This window comes from Pseudophryne corroboree, chromosome 11 (assembly GCF_028390025.1).
Source record: "Pseudophryne corroboree isolate aPseCor3 chromosome 11, aPseCor3.hap2, whole genome shotgun sequence".
Taxonomy (NCBI): domain Eukaryota; kingdom Metazoa; phylum Chordata; class Amphibia; order Anura; family Myobatrachidae; genus Pseudophryne; species Pseudophryne corroboree.
Genome location: NC_086454.1, coordinates 177,642,149 through 177,658,916, shown reverse-complemented (window position 1 = coordinate 177,658,916; position 16,768 = coordinate 177,642,149). Strand labels below are relative to the sequence as shown.

Sequence of the window (16,768 nt, the reverse complement as noted above, 5' to 3'; positions counted from 1 at the left end):
CTGTATAATAATAATAATAACAACAAGTCCCTTACAGTGTTGCTGTGTTGTCCTGCATCAGACCAATGGTAGTGACCTGTGCATCAACCATCAGTCATTCCAGTGACCAGTCACAGTGGTATCCTCTGCTCCCATATGTCCAGTGCTGCTGTATAATAATAACAAGTCCCTTACAGTGTTGCTGTGTTGTCCTGCATCAGACCAGTGGTAGTGTCCTGTGCATCAGCCATTAGTCAATCCAGTGACCGACCAGTCACAGTGGTATCCTCTGCTGCCATATGTCCAGTGCTGCTGTATAATAATAACAAGTACCTTACAGTGTTGCTGTGTTGTCCTGCATCAGACCAGTGGTAGTGTCCTGTTCATCAGCCATTAGTCATTCCAGTGACCAGTCACAGTGGTATCCTCTGCTGCCATATGTCCAGTGCTGCTGTATAATAATAACAAGCCCCTTACAGTGTTGCTGTGTTGTCCTGCATCAAACCAGTGGTAGTGTCCTGTGCATCAGCCATCAGTCATTCCAGTAACCAGTCAGAGTGGTATCCTCTGCTGCCATATTTCCAGTGCTGCTGTATAATAACAAGTCCCTTACAGTGTTGCTGTGTTGTCCTGCATTAGACCAGTGGTTGTGTCCTGTGCATCAGCCATCAGTCATTCCAGTGACCAGTCACAGTGGTATCCTCTGCTGCCATATGTCCAGTGCTGCTGTATAATAATAATAATAATAACAACAAGTCCCTTACAGTGTTGCTGTGTTGTCCTGCATCAGACAAGTGGTAGTATCCTGTGCATCAGCCATTAGTCATTCCAGTGATCAGTCACAGTAGTATCCTCTACAGCCATGTGCTCAGTGCTGCTGTATAATAATAAGTCCCTTACAGTGTTGCTGTGTTGACCTGCATCAAACCAATGGTAGTGTCCTGTGCATCAGCCATCAGTCATTGCAGTGACCAGTCACAGTGGTATCCTCTTCTACCATATTTCCGGTGCTGCTGTATAATAATAACAAGTCCCTTACAGTGTTCCTGTGTTGTCCTGCATCAAACCAGTGGTAGTGTCCTGTGCATCAGCCATCAGTCATTCCAGTGATGAGTCACAGTGGTATCCTCTGCTGACATATGTCCAGTGCTGATGTATAATAATAACATGTCCCTTACAGTGTTGCTGTGTTGTCCTGCATCAGACCAGTGGTAGTGTCCTGTGCATCAGCAATCAGTCATTCCAGTGGCCAGTCACAGTGGTATCCTCTGCTGATATATGTCCAGTGCTGCTGTATAATAATAACAACAAGTCCCTTTCAGTGTTGCTGTGTTGTCCTGCATTAGACCAGTGGTAGTGTGCCACATATTGTTATATAACTCCAGAAAAATAATGGAGAACAAAAATTTTGAGGATAAAATAGGGAAAGATCCAGAACTACTTCCTCCTAGTGCTGAAGCTACTGCCACTAGTCATGACATAGACGATGAAATGCCATCAATGTCGTCTACCAAAGCCGATGCCCAATGTCATAGTAGAGGGCATGTAAAATTCAAAAAGCCAAAGTTCAGTAAAAAGACCCAAAAAAAGAAATTTAAATTGTCTGAGGAGAAACGTAAACATGCCAATATGCCATTTACGTCACAGAGTGGCAAGGAACGGCTAAGGCCCTGGCCTATGTTCATAACTAGTGGTTCAGCTTCACATGACAATGGAAGCCCTCATCCTCCCGCTAGAAAAATTAAAAGAGTTAAGCTTGAAAAAGTTCAGAAAAGAACTGTGCATTCTGAGAGGGCATCACAGATCCCCAAGGAGAGTTCAAGTGTGTCGGTGATTGCGATGCCTGACCTTCCCAACACTGGACGGGAAGAGGTGGCTCCTTCCACCATTTGCACGCCCCCTGCAAGTGCTGGAAGGAGCACCCACAGTCCAGTTTCTGATATTCAAATTGAAGATGTCACTGTTGAAGTACACCAGGATGAGGATATGGGTGTTGCTGGCGATGAGGAGGAAGTTGACGATGAGGATTCTGATGGTGATGTGGTTTGTTTAAATGAGGCACCATGGGAAACACCTGTTGTCCATGGGATGAAGAAGCCTATTGTAATGCCTGGGCAAAATACTAAGAAAGCCACCTCTTCGGTGTGGAATTATTTCTCGACAAATCCGGACAACAGGTGTCAAGCCGTGTGTTGCCTCTGTCAATCTGTAATGTGTAGGGGTAAGGATGTTAACCACCTAGGAACATCCTCCTAAATCCCTTCTTCCTCTTGTACCCAAGCTCCTGCAAGCCACACCACCAACTCCCTCAACGTCAACTTCCTCCTCAGCCATGAACGTCAGTAGTCCTGCAGGCCATGTCCCTGGCAAGACTGACGAGTCCTCTCCTAACCGGAATTCCTCAGGAGGATCTTTAAGTGGTACGCCTACTGCTGCTGTTGCTGCTGCCGCTGTTGTTGTTGCTGCTGGGATTTGATCATCATCCCAGAGGGGAAGTCAGAAGACCACTTGTACTACTTCAACTAAGCAATTGACTGTCCAACAGTCTTTTGTGAGGAAGATGAAATATGACAGGAGTCATCCTGTTGCAAAGCAGATAATTGAGGCCTTGACACTTCTGTTGGTGTTAGACATGCGTCCGGTATCCACCATTAGTGCAGTGGGATTTAGACAATTGATGAAGGTATTGTGTCCCTGGTACCAAATCCCATCTAGGTTCCACTGCACTAGGCAGACGATACAGAGAATGTATAGAGACGTCAGAAAAAGTGTTGCCAGTGTCCTAAAAAATGCGGTTGTATCCAGTGTCCACTTAACCATGGACATGTGGACAAGTGGAACAGGGCAGATTAAGGACTATATGACTGTGACAGCCCACTGGGTAGATGTATTGCCTCCCGCAGCAACAACAGCAGCAACGGCACCAGTAGCAACATCTCGCAAATCCAAACTCGTTTCTAGGCAGGCTACGCTGTGTATCCCCGCTTTCTGTAAGAGACACACCGCTGACAACCGCTTACAGAAACTGAGGGACATCATCGCACATTGGTTTACCCCACTTAGACTCTCCTCGGGATTTGTGATATCAGACTATGCCACCAATATTGTGCATGTATTCTAGCACATCCCATGTTTTGCACATACAATTAATTTGGTGGTGCATAAGTTTTTGAAAAATGACGGGGGTGTGCAGGAGATGATGTCAGTGGCCCGAAAAATTGCGGGCCACTTTCGACATTCTGCCACTGCGTGCCGAAGACTGGAGCACCAGCAAACACTCCTGAACCAGCCCTGCCATCACCTGAAGCAAGAGGTGGTAACGAGGTGGAATTCAACACTCTATATGCTTCAGAGGATGGAGGAGCAGCAAAAGGCCATTAAAGCCTATACATCCACCTACGATAAAGGCATAGGTGTGCGAAGGGGGGGTGCCTCATGCGCACAGGCACCCCCTAATGTCTGGCACCCCGATCTCACATGCCTGATGCAGTGATCGCCGAGCAGGCTGATTACTGTCCCCTCTGCGCTGCACCCTGTCAGGACTGCATTACTGACCAGACGCCTAGGTTAATCAAGGGTGCCACTGCCACCGGCTTTCAAACTCCTGGCTCCACCTCCATGTACAAAAACAGTGTGATGTGACGTGATTACATCATGCTGCTGCACGCCCACCCGCCACATGCCCACCTCTCTCCTTCTATGCTATGCCAACGCCAGTTACTGATGAGGAGCAGCATGCAGCCAGCGTTCCTCTTAGGAAAACAAATTCAATACTGGCAGGCGGTCGGCAGAAACAATGACACGTCACTCTTTTTTCCAGCAGCAGCAGTACTAGTCTGCGACTGTCAGTGTCAGTGAGTGACTGACTTGTAAGTAAGCTGCTGCAGTTTGCAGGGGAAAGAGAGGGGGAGCCAGACCAGGCTGAGGAGGAGCAGTGTAATTACAGTGAGTGCCATCAGGGGTGTTTGTTTGGTGCACACCACAACATCTGACAATGTATCTGCTTTATTAGGATTGGTACAAGTATGGATATTTTATATTGTGTTGACCGTCAATAGATGGTGCTAGACACGCCCAAAAGGCGGTACTAGACACACCCCTCCGATGGTGCACCCCCTAATAAAATGTGCTGCGCACGCCTATGGGAGGGGGAATGCACCTGACTCAAGCGCAGTGGATAATGATTTCCGTCTTGTGCAAGGTTCTCCAACCCTTTGAACTTGCCACACGTGAAGTCTGTTCAGACACTGCCAGCTTGAGTCAGGTCATTTCCCTCATCAGGCTTTTGCAGAAGCAGCTGGAGAAATTAAAGGAGGAGCTAAGACGGAGCGATTCCGCTAAGTATGTGGGACTTGTGGATGCAGCCCTTCATTCGCTTTGCCGGGATTCAAGGGTGGTCATTCTGTTGAAATTAGAGCACTACATTTTGGCCACCGTGCTCGATTCTAGGTTTAAAGCCTACGTTGTATCTCTATTTGCGACAGCCACAAGTGTGCAGAGGTGCAAAGACCTGCTGGTGAGTTAATTGTCAACTCAAGCGGAATGTGACGTCAACAGCTCCTCCTTCAATTTCTCCTACCACTGGGGCTGCAAGTAAAAGGATAAGATTTCCTAGCCCACCCACTGGCGGTGATGCAGGGCAGTCAGGAGCGAAAGCTGACATCTGGTTCGGATTGAAGGACCTGCCAACGATTACTGACATGTCTACTGTCACTGCATATGATTCTGTCACCATTGACAGAATGTTGGAGGATTATATGAGTGACAGCATCCAAATAGGCATGTCAGACAGTCCGTATGTATACTGGCAGTAAAAAGAGGCAATTTGGAGGCCCTTGCACAAACTGGCTTTTACCTAAGTTGCCCCCCCTCCAGTGTGTATTCCGAAAGAGTGTTTAGTGCAGCCGGTAACCTTGTCAGCGATCGGCGTAGGAGGTTAATTCCACAAAATGTGGAGAAGATGATGTTCATCAAAATGAATGATAAATTCCTCCAGGAAGACCTTGACCAGCAATTGTCTCCGGAAAGTACACAGGGATCTGTGATAGTGGATTCCAGTGGGGATGAATTAATACTCTGTGATAAGGGGGATGTACATAGTTAAAGGGGTGAGGAATCGGGGGATGAGGATGAGGATGAGGTGGACATCTTGCCTCTGTAGAGCCAGTTTGTGCAAGGAGAGATTGATTGATTCTTTTTTGGTGGGAGCCCAAACAAACCAGTCATTTCAGTCACAGTCGTGTGGCAGACCCTGTCGCTGAAATGATTGGTTTGTTAAAGTGTGCATATCCTGTTTATACAACATTAGGGTGGGTGGGAGGGCCCAAGAACAATTCTATCTTGCTCCTCTTTTTCTTTGCATCATGTGTGTTTGGGGACTATTTTTTTTAAAGTGCCATCCTGTCTGACACTTCTGTATATGTCCAGTGGTACTGCCATATAATTCCAGTGATATTGCTGTATAATTCAAGTGATATTGCTGTATAATTCCAGTGGGTATTGTTTGTGTCGCTTGGCTTAGTCATACAGCTACCTGTACCTCATTTCACCTCTTCTACATCTGTGCATGAGGTGCTGTTTGGGGCCTTTTTTTATATCTGTCCTCCTGTCTGCCACTGCAGTGCCACTCCTAGATGGGCCAGGTGTTTGTGTTGCTTGGCTTAGTCATACAGCTACCTCATTGCACCTCTTCTACATCTTTGCATGAGGTGCTGTTTGGGGCCTTTTTTTATATCTGTCCTCCTGTCTGCCACTGCAGTGCCACTCCTAGATGGGCCAATTGTTTGTGTTGCTTGGCTTAGTCATACAGCTAACTCATTGCACCTCTTCTACATCTTTGCATGAGGTGCTGTTTGGGGCCTTTTTTTTATATCTGCCCTCCTGTCTGACACTGCAGTGCCACTCCTAGATGGGCCAGGTGTTTGTGTTGTCCACTTGTGTCGCTTAGCTTAGTCATCCAGCAACATTGGTGCAACATTTTGGCCTAAAAACAATATTGTGAGGTATGAGGGCGTCCAGCTGTTAATTTAGTGTGCTAGAATCTATGCACAACACGCCAAACAACCCATGCCAGGTCTGATATGAAGAAGCTACATGTGTCATCGATTTGTATTTCTAGCTGCTTTTAGAAGTAAAATAAAATAATCATATCACGTCTGCAGCATTTCACCACTGTCAGCATTTTGAGTTATTTATGAATGCCAAATAATATTTCTCCTGGGATATGATATTCTTCTGTATGATGCTATTTCTGCAAATGAGAAGATGAAGTGCAGGTCTGAAGCATGAATCCTATCATAGCAGTTCTCAAATTGTGTATACAGTTTCCAAGTACATACCTCATAATTGTTAAATGTGTTTAATCAGGCATATTGGAATATATGCCTGGGTGCATTACTACTGTGGTCATGTCATGCTCACTGACCATGGGGGTCATTCCGAGTTGTTCGCTCTTTGTTTTTTTTTCGCAACGGAGCGATTAGTCGCTACTGCGCATGCGCAATGTCCGCAGTGCGACTGCGCCAAGTAAATTTGCTATGCAGTTAGGAATTTTACTCACGGCATTACGAGGTTTTTTCTTCGTTCTGGTGATCGTAATGTGATTGACAGGAAGTGGGTGTTTCTGGGCGGAAACAGGCCGTTTTATGGGTGTGTGCGAAAAAACGCTACCGTTTCTGGGAAAAACGCGGGAGTGGCTGAAGAAACGGAGGAGTGTCTGGGCGAACGCTGGGTGTGTTTGTGACGTCAAACCAGGAACGACAAGCACTGAACTGATCGCAGATGCCGAGTAAGTCAGGAGCTACTCAGAAACTGCTAAGAGGTGTGTGGTCGCAATTTTGAGAATCTTTCGTTCGCAATTTTAAGAAGCTAAGATTCACTCCCAGTAGGCGGCGGCTTAGCGTGTGTAAAGCTGCTAAAAGCAGCTTGCGAGCGAACAACTCGGAATGAGGGCCCATGTTCATAATATCATACTGCCATTATAAAACCTATATTACCCACAGATTGCTGGCTTGTATCCATTATACAGGATTACACACAACAGCCTTCTTTGTCCATCTATTGTTATTATTACCCAGTCGCATTTCCAATTGTAAAGTACAATGGAATACGATGGCACTCAGTGGCGTAAGCTAGTGACGTGCGGTGAGGTAAATGGCTCATGAGGCACTGGCTAGTATCAGAACCAGATTTGCACACAATATATGATCGAGAGGGTTCATGTGGGCATTATGAAAAGGTGCAGCAGTGTAAACTCCTGGAAATTTGGTGAGGTTTGATCAGAGATGTGTGGAAATGATAGACAGTGCCTCACCTGCCATAGACTTTTTACTCCAGAGTTTCTTTTGACTATAAAAATGATTACAATAATACAAAGATGATATTTCTAACACATTCTTTACATTTTTCATATACTTTATACAGTCAACACTCTGGTGCAAACGTTAGTATGACAGGAAAGGCTCTGCCTCACCTGCTTCACCCCACCGCACGTCACTAAGTCACGTGCGGTGTGGTGAGGCAGGTGAGGCAGAGCCTTTCCTGTCATACTAATGTTTGTGCCAGAGTTTTGACTGCGTAAAAGTATATGAAAAATACAAAAAATATGTTTGAAATATCTTCTTTGCATTATTCTAATAATTGTTATAACCAAAACTCTGGAGTAAAAAGTCTATGGCAGGTGAGGCAGTGCCTCACCTGGCAAACTTTTCCGCACATTTCTCATCAAAACTCACCAAATTTCCAGGAGTTTATACTGCTGTACCTGTGTATAGTGCCCAGATGTACGCTTTGGCTCATATATTGCATGTAAATCTGGCTCTTTTGCTAGTCAGTGCCTCCTGAGCTATTTAGCTCACCGCACGTCCGATAGGTGCAGACAGGGCTTAAAGTGGTCCTGGAGAAGTGGTGGTACTCATTTACAGTACCTCTCCACCTACCCTTACCCTCCCCCCACCACATTAAGTGAAGCCAGTGCTAGTGTTTTCAGCACCCCCCTGCATACTGTAACTTAGTGCCCTACTTCCCATACTTTATAAAGGGAAATTGATCTCACAAAGAAGCAGCATGGTCACATAATAGTACCCCCAATTCAAATTACACCACACAGTAGCACAGTGATTTTCAACCTTTTTTTTACTCGCGGCACACCAAATAATAATTTTAAAATTGTCAAGGCACACCATCAGGTCCCCACAGAAAAAAGCAAAACACACATTGGCCCTCACAGTAAAAAAAAAAAATCCACACAGAAAAAACAATCACATTGCACCACACATAAATCAATCACATTTCTCCCCACATGAATTATTCACATTGTTCCCCCCATAAGTCCATAAATTCTTATTCTCCCCACATAAATCCTATTGAAATCCTATTGGTCCCCACAGGAGAAATAAAATAACAAATATTATCAGCTGTCCTCCTCCCTGTCCCTCAGTGGCGGGGGTTGTTCATAGTGGATTGCTGCGAATACTGAGCAGCAGGCGGTCGGGCAGGTGTGTATGTGGGTGGGCAAGGAAAGCTGTGGATGCAGGCAGGAACTGAAAGATGTGTATGCAGGTGGGTGGGCTGCTGGGTGGTGAGACGCGGCGGCTGTGACCTATGATATCACATAATTTCCAAGGCATAGGTCATGGGCAGAGCATGACTGATCCTCTAAGAAGAACCCGTGCCAACAGTTCACTCTGAAGGTACAGGAAGCTGCTCTGGCTCCGCGGCACACCTTGCAACTGGTCGCGGCACACTAGTGTGCCACGGCACACTGGTTGAAAAAGCCTGCAGTAGCACAATCTTGTCACATTACACCGCATGTTGTGCCCCTGATTCATATTACACAACATAGTAATGCCCCTTATACAGGTTACGTCATTCAGTAGTGCCCTTAATTAACATTGCACTACACAATGGTACCCTTTATACATGTTATGTCACGCAGTAGTGCCCCTTATACACAATTTCCACAGAAGTAGTGCCCCTTATACATAATGCCTACAGTTGTAGTGCCCCTTACACATAATGACCACAGTAGTGCCACTTATACACATAGAAGTACCGCTTATATACAAAATGCCCACAGTAGTAGTTCCTCCTTACACATAATGACCACACTAGTGCCCCTTATACACATCTCTGCCTCTGTGACTCCAGTAGTTCACTGTCTGTGTACCTCCAGCAGCTTCCCCACCTCTCGTCCCTCCAGCTGCCTCTCATTTTGTCTTCAAGATGCACAGAGCCTGCTCCTCTTCATAGATCCTCTTCACTTCAGCAGCAGTTACAGCATGACATCACATACACTGTGCCAAAAAAAGGAAGCCACTGGGACCTGAGGAGGGTATGAATGCCGTCCAACAGATACAGCGAGTACCAGGAGGGGTGGGCGGTAGATGGAGGAGGACCATGGAGCCACAAGGACCTGAGGAAGGGAGAGGTGGCTGCATATCATCAGTAACACTAGCACCGCCTGCATCGTCTATTGATATAGCTGATGGGGCAGTTTTTCCGTTGGAATTACTGTACAGAGCAATGGAGGTGATGGAACTAGTTTCCCCTACCATTACAGGTGGTGGAACTCAGTTCCACCTCGTTCCCCCCAACTTTAACCCCTGGGTGCAGGGGATGGGGTTGCTATGGGGCCAAGCTCATTCACAGGGGCCCGTGCCCGCCACTCCCCCTGCACCAAGTAATTAACGCTACAGCACTTCGTTCTCCTCTCCCAAGGCTCTGGCTCTGCCTGTGTATATTTGTAGCAGAGGCAGAGCACATTGAGGAGGAGCTGCGGCTGGGAGGGATTGCGGTGACACCAGAGTCAGTAAAGAAGGAGCAGTGAGCGGGGGGCAGTCAGCACTTTGTTGCCACCGTTACCGGGTGTCTGGCTGCTGGGGGCCGCGCACTTGTTCACCTGGAACCGGCCACAGTAGCCTAGGGCCAGGGCATGGCCTAGCAAGTGGATGTATCTTCCTGAGCTCCCAGCGTGGCTCTCCGTCCGCCACCACATGCCTGTTTAGACTCACTGTATTGGAAGGACAAGGTCCGCAGAGTCAGGAGACACCTCTGCAGTTTGTGGCTTTTACGTACCTGAAAGCCGTAGCCTCAACTTTTCACCACAAACCGGAGGGGGACCCGCTCATGCGCGGTGGCTCCAACTTGTCCTTATCAGTGCCCAGCGAGCGGACCCTTTAACAGCAGGTGAGCCCTCCTGATCCTCTAAACCAGCTTTCTGATGCAGGCTACCCAGCAGGAGTGGCGCTGTCCTCATCTGCCAGCAGGAGCCCGCAGGTAGCTCTTCTATTAGCACAGTCACTCAGGCAGGTCCTGGCTGTGGTTAGTGCCTTCCTCTCACAACACCCTGGCAGAGCCTCCTCTTTGCCAATATTTTACCCATTGGTCCCCTTCCCCATACGGTTACTGCGCACCTGCCTGCTGTCACCTGGATTGGGATTGCAGCCCCTGTTTCTGCAGCAGGTTACATTGGTTTCCACAGGGAAACATTGGGGTGTAGAGTGGATCTTGATCCAGAGGCACCAACAGGCTAAAGCTTTAGGCTGTCCCAGGATGCATTGGGGCCTCCTCTATAACCCCGCCTCTATGCTCTGTGAGCTCAGTTTCAGTTGGTGTCTGCAGCAGCAGGTCACTTAACAGGTGGACTGCACTGGGCAGCCCTGAAAAGGCTTTTTCTGACAGAAAATTTCTTCAAAACTGGGCTGTCAGCGCTGTATGTTATGGTGACACTTCAGCGCTGCAGCTCCATCACCTCCCAAGTGGCGTCGCATACTCCCGTGGCCTGTTCCCTGGTACTTGGTACTTACAGCAGAGACTCTCCGACACTGTCACTGAGCAGGGACCCAACTAGACCACCAGTGTAATAGAGCACAGGTTGAATGTACTAACGCCCTATTTAATAAGGCTCGCTAGTAACTGAGGTGGAAGTCCAGGATAGGGGAGCTGGTGCTTGACCTGCAGCCTCTCCCTGGCCAGGTCGACATCTACTGCAGATTTTCCCACCCTGGAGCTGCCTCACACTCTCCCTCACTCCCTGACTGAGACGTTGGGCGCCATCTTATAAGCATAGTTGCAGCTAGTCTCTGGGACTGCAGGGCAAGGTCTCCCTTGTAAAGCCGCCTGTATACAGCAGTGTGACTTTACAAACACTTGAGTATTCTACATGTCTATATATATATATATATATATATATATATATATATATCTGTACATATACTAGACCGGTGCAGTTTTATTGTCATAATAATTATCTGCATTGCCTGTGACTGTGTGTGCATCTGCTATGTGGTTTCACTTTCAGTGTTTCCCAGATAAATCTATCACTATATTCTGTACCCTAAGGGATTAGGTGCGTCAGGGTCATATATATAGTGCGTCACAGTATTTACCTATTACGTGTATTCTACTGTGTACTCAATCACATAATACCAGATTTATTCGTTGGTGTTGTGTACTGTGTCTACAGTCACATACTACTGGATTTATTAGCAGGTATTGTAGTCTGTCTGGCTTTATCGTACTAATTCGCTCTGTTGTTGCATTTGTGTATAATGTCTAACAAAAAGGGCAGTAAGTCTGTGGACGCTCCTGCATCATGCAGAGCATGCACCAAAGATTTACCAGAGTGGGAAGCTGTGTATGATGGTCAGTGTACTATGTATCATACATCATCCAGTCAGTCTGCAGCTCCTGTAACCCGGAAGTGAACAAGCCCGCCAGGGCGAAACACGTCTTCCACGGGGGGGACCGCACATGGAGTGAACCTTTGGCTCCTGCACTGGTACCTGACGATGCCCTGACCTGCCCTCCCTGATCTTTTCAATCTTGGTGATCGTAAGCCCACTGCTGTTCTGTGTACATTATACACAGACAGCAATACTATATGTGTGCTCAATAATATTTTGCATTTGATTATATATCCCAGTAGATCTGTGTACTATACATACAGACCTTTGCTACAAGCTCTATTTCCTAACAGCAGCTGTATACACACATATATAATAATCCTTTTTTTGCCTAAATCTTTTTCTCATCTTTTTCATTTCTTTTCATCTCTTTTTTGATTTGTTATCACACACCTGGTAGAGACTTTACACTGGTTGGCTGAGTTTCTACCAGCAGAGGCCAGTATACTGCTATAATATTTGCATTCACTGTGATTCTCAGGGGTATATTTACTAAGCTCCCGATTTTGACCGAGATGCCGTTTTTTCATCAAAGTGTCATCTCGGTAAATCTCGGTCATTTACTAAACACTAATCACGGCAGTGATGAGGGCATTCGTAATTTTTTGCTAGTTCAGGTAAAAAATTACGAATGAATACACCATCGGTCAAAACGCGGCTGTTTAAGTATGAATCTCGATCATTTACTAAGAAGTGCAAAGCAAAAAAGCACAAAACACTGCCGTGAAAAATTACAACTCGTAAAAAAGTCCTAAAAAAAAAACAGACCTGCTTTTTTTATCCGTGATTTGAGATGCATGCAGGGATCCATGAGATCCGTGCATGTATATCAGTGGGAAGGGGTGTGAAAGTGCTTATTTTTGCTAAAAAAATTGCGTGGGGTCCCCCCTCCTAAGCATAACCAGCCTCGGGCTCTTTGAGCCGATCCTGGTTGCAGAAATATGGGAAAAAAAATGACAGGGGTTCCCCCATATTTAAGCAACCAGCATCGGGCTCTGCGCCTGGTCCTGGTCCCAAAAATACGGGGGACAAAAAGAGTAGGGGTCCCCCATATTTTTAAAACCAGCACCGGGCTCCACTAGCTGGACAGATAATGCCACAGCCGGGGGTCACTTTTATATAGTGCCCTGCGGCCGTGGCATCAAAAATCCAACTAGTCACCCCTGGCCGGGGTACCCTGGGGGAGTGGGGACCCCTTCAATCAAGGGGTCCCCCCCCCCAGCCACCCAAGGGCCAGGGGTGAAGCCCGAGGCTGTCCCCCCCCATCCAATGGGCTGCGGATGGGAGGGCTGATAGCCTTTGTTGTAAAATAAAAGATATTGTTTTTAGTAGCAGTACTACAAGTCCCAGCAAGCCTCCCCCGCATGCTGGTACTTGGAGAACCACAAGTACCAGCATGCGACGGAAAAACGGGCCCGCTGGTACCTGTAGTACTACTACTAAAAAAATACCCAAAAAAAGACAAGACACACACACCGTGAAAGTATAATTTTATTACATACATACACACATACATACATACTTACCTTAAGTTCCCACGCAGGTCGGTCCTCTTCTCCAGTAGAATCCAAGGGGTACCTGTTGAAGAAATTATACTCACGAGATCCAGGGGTCCAGGCTCCTCGGGAAATCCAGGGGTAATCCACGTACTTGACAAAAAAAACAAAACGGTGTCCCGACCACGAACTGAAAGGGGACCCATGTTTGCACATGGGTCACCTTTCCACGAATGCCAGAAAGCCACTTTGACTTCTGTCTAAGTGGGTTTCTTCAGCCAATCAGGGAGTGCCACGTTGTAGCACTCTCCTGATCAGCTGTGTGCTCCTGTCCTCACTGACAGGCGGCACACGGCAGTGTTACAATGTAGCGCCTATGCGCTGCCCTGCGGTTGACCTAAAGTGACGTCACCGCTGAGCTGAAAGTTCCCATCATTGGTTACAATGTAGCGCATAGGCGCTACATTGTAACACTGCCGTGTGCTGCCTGTCAGTGAGGACAGGACCACACAGCTGATCAGGAGAGTGCTACAACGTGGCACTCCCTGATTGGCTGAAGAAACCCACTTAGACAGAAGTCAAAGTGGCTTTCTGGCATTCGTGGAAAGGTGACCTATGTGCAAACATGGGTCCCCTTTCAGTTCGTGGTCGGGACACCGTTTTGTTTTTTTTGTCAAGTACGTGGATTACCCCTGGATTTCCCGAGGAGCCTGGACCCCTGGATCTCGTGAGTATAATTTCTTCAACAGGTACCCCTTGGATTCTACTGGAGAAGAGGACCGACCTGCGTGGGAACTTAAGGTAAGTATGTATGTATGTGTGTATGTATGTAATAAAATTATACTTTCACGGTGTGTGTGTCTTGTCTTTTTTGGGGTATTTTTTTAGTAGTAGTACTACAGGTACCAGCGGGCCCGTTTTTCCGTCGCATGCTGGTACTTGTGGTTCTCCAAGTACCAGCATGCGGGGGAGGCTTGCTGGGACTTGTAGTACTGCTACTAAAAACAATATCTTTTATTTTACAACAAAGGCTATCAGCCCTCCCATCCGCAGCCCATTGGATGGGGGGGACAGCCTCGGGCTTCACCCCTGGCCCTTGGGTGGCTGGGGGGGGGGGACCCCTTGATTGAAGGGGTCCCCACTCCCCCAGGGTACCCCGGCCAGGGGTGACTAGTTGGATTTTTGATGCCACGGCCGCAGGGCACTATATAAAAGTGACCCCCGGCTGTGGCATTATCTGTCCAGCTAGTGGAGCCCGGTGCTGGTTTTAAAAATACGGGGGACCCCTACTCTTTTTGTCCCCCGTATTTTTGGGACCAGGACCAGGCGCAGAGCCCGATGCTGGTTGCTTAAATATGGGGGAACCCCTGTCATTTTTTTCCCCATATTTCTGCAACCAGGATCGGCTCAAAGAGCCCGAGGCTGGTTATGCTTAGGAGGGGGGACCCCACGCATTTTTTTTGGGGATTTTACATTGTTTAATTAAAAAAAAAAAATTAAGAACCCCAGCACGGATCACACAGATCCGGCCGAGATTGATTGTAAAAAAAAACGGCAGTGTTTTGCTAATCACTGCCGTAAAAATAGGTAAAAAAAAACGAATGACATCGACATCGGAAGAAAAGAAAAACCCGAATACGACAGCTTAGTAAATCCATCGTAATCAATTCAAAAAGTTGCAGTTTTACACTGTCGATGTCATTCGTGATTGAACTTTGACCTTTTTTCGGAAATTACGAATCTTAGTAAATTTACCCCTCAGTGCCTTCTTTTGTTTTTAACAATACCATTTGTTTTCCTGGCTCAGTCTGTGGGATTCACTACACTTGATTTTCCAAATTCAAATGAATTTCCACACTCAGTTCAGGATGCATTAATGAGATTTCTCCAATTGATGCTTAAAATATCATGTTTGCATAACTTGCCTAGCCTGAGTAACATATTATGGATTCAAATTTTGGAAAGTGCTTTTCTTTTCCCTGTGTGCCAATACCAGCATTTAATATTCGGGGCTTATTTTTCTGATGACATAGATAATTAATGTAATTTCTATCTGACCCCAATCTAAATCTTTACTGGTTTTTTGTGCTATCTGTCAACAGACAATTGAACCAAAATCATAGAATTTGTACTTCTTAGTTACACCTTACTATTTTTTCGTGGACTCTCATCTGCGATCCACGGAGCACAATACCACAGACGTGGGATTTGATGAGCCGTGCCTAACGCAGAAAGCAGATCCACCTATTTGTATTTAACTAATTCATCTCTTTCCTTGGCCCTGTAAACTGTCTTCATTCCTTTTATCTCTCTATCTCTCTTTTTCCTATTTTCGTATATAGGTGCACTCTCATTGGTGTACTTTCATATAAATTCTCTACTATCATACCACGCTGCCAATGCCCGATCTCGTCCGATCTTGGAAGCCAAACAGCGTTGGGCCGGGTTAGTACCGGGAGAGGAGACTTCCTGCGAATACCTGGTGTTGTAGAGCGGGGACTATTTCCCTTCCTATGTGAGTTGCGACGCCAACAGCAGTATCACCACTAATTCTTACTTCTACTAGATTTTCTCATATTTGAGGCTTACGACCAAACATTGTGCTCACGTCAGAAAGTCAGGTCCTTTTTGAATGCAGGAGACTATCAATCCTTGAATTTAAGTAGCCCTATTGGGACGCACTTATCAAATAATCCTTTATGACCACTCCTCGCTCCCATCAATACAGATATTCTGTACTGGTCAGGGGAAATGGGGGTAAGACGATCAAATGTCTACAACCATTCCAATCACACATTGTGATTAAAAAGACCAGAACATTTTAAAATCTTTATGATTATATCTTTTTTCTATATGGATCAGCTATATGGGTAATTTCGTTTATAAACGTCAACATTAAAGTTATGTTTTTAGTATTTCTTTTCATATGTTATAGGAATTTTCCTTCTTTTCTAAAGAGTGCGCCCACACTAGAGCCTTCTCTCCCTCCCTTTTTTCAGTACATGTACTCTCTGGCTCTGGGCGCACCACCAACTAGGACAACGCCATCTATTTAAGTAAAAAACAGGTGTTTTTTTCTTCTCTTTCCAATTTTGGAGTGCCTATTTGTCCGATTTTTGGTTCTCTCGTATCAATACTGTATCAATTTGACTGGTGCCCGATCGGCCCCTGTCTAGTCATAAGCTCCTGTAACCAATCAGGAGCCACCCTGGGCTGCATCCACAAATCTACTGGGTACTCTGGTGGAACACCTTAAGCCCACTATGGGACCACCTGTGCCATTACAGCCACAAATGTCCCTATGGGTAACCCGCCTTGGGCGGAAAATTTGTCTAACCAGTTGCAGCAATTAAATCATTCCTCGGTCAGACAAAAAGCTACTCCAGGTCACTCTAGTGTCTCTGGGTCATCGGATCTTCACCAAGGTCATGACCATAATGACGGCCCATCTCCGTTGCCAGGGAGTCAGGATCCTGCCGTATCTGGATGACTTGCTGATTCTGGCAAACTCCCACGATGTCCTCCTCAGTCATCTACAACTGATGGTAAGCTTCCTACAAGCCCACAGGTAGCTCATCAATTGGAAGAAATCCTTGCTGGTCCCAGCTC

General features: G+C 46.5%; 1 pseudogene; it reads left to right on the top strand.

Annotated features, from left to right (window-relative positions):
- Positions 1-15,534: 15,534 nt before the first annotated feature.
- Positions 15,535-15,653, top strand: LOC134971543 (5S ribosomal RNA; annotated as a pseudogene).
- Positions 15,654-16,768: the final 1,115 nt, after the last annotated feature.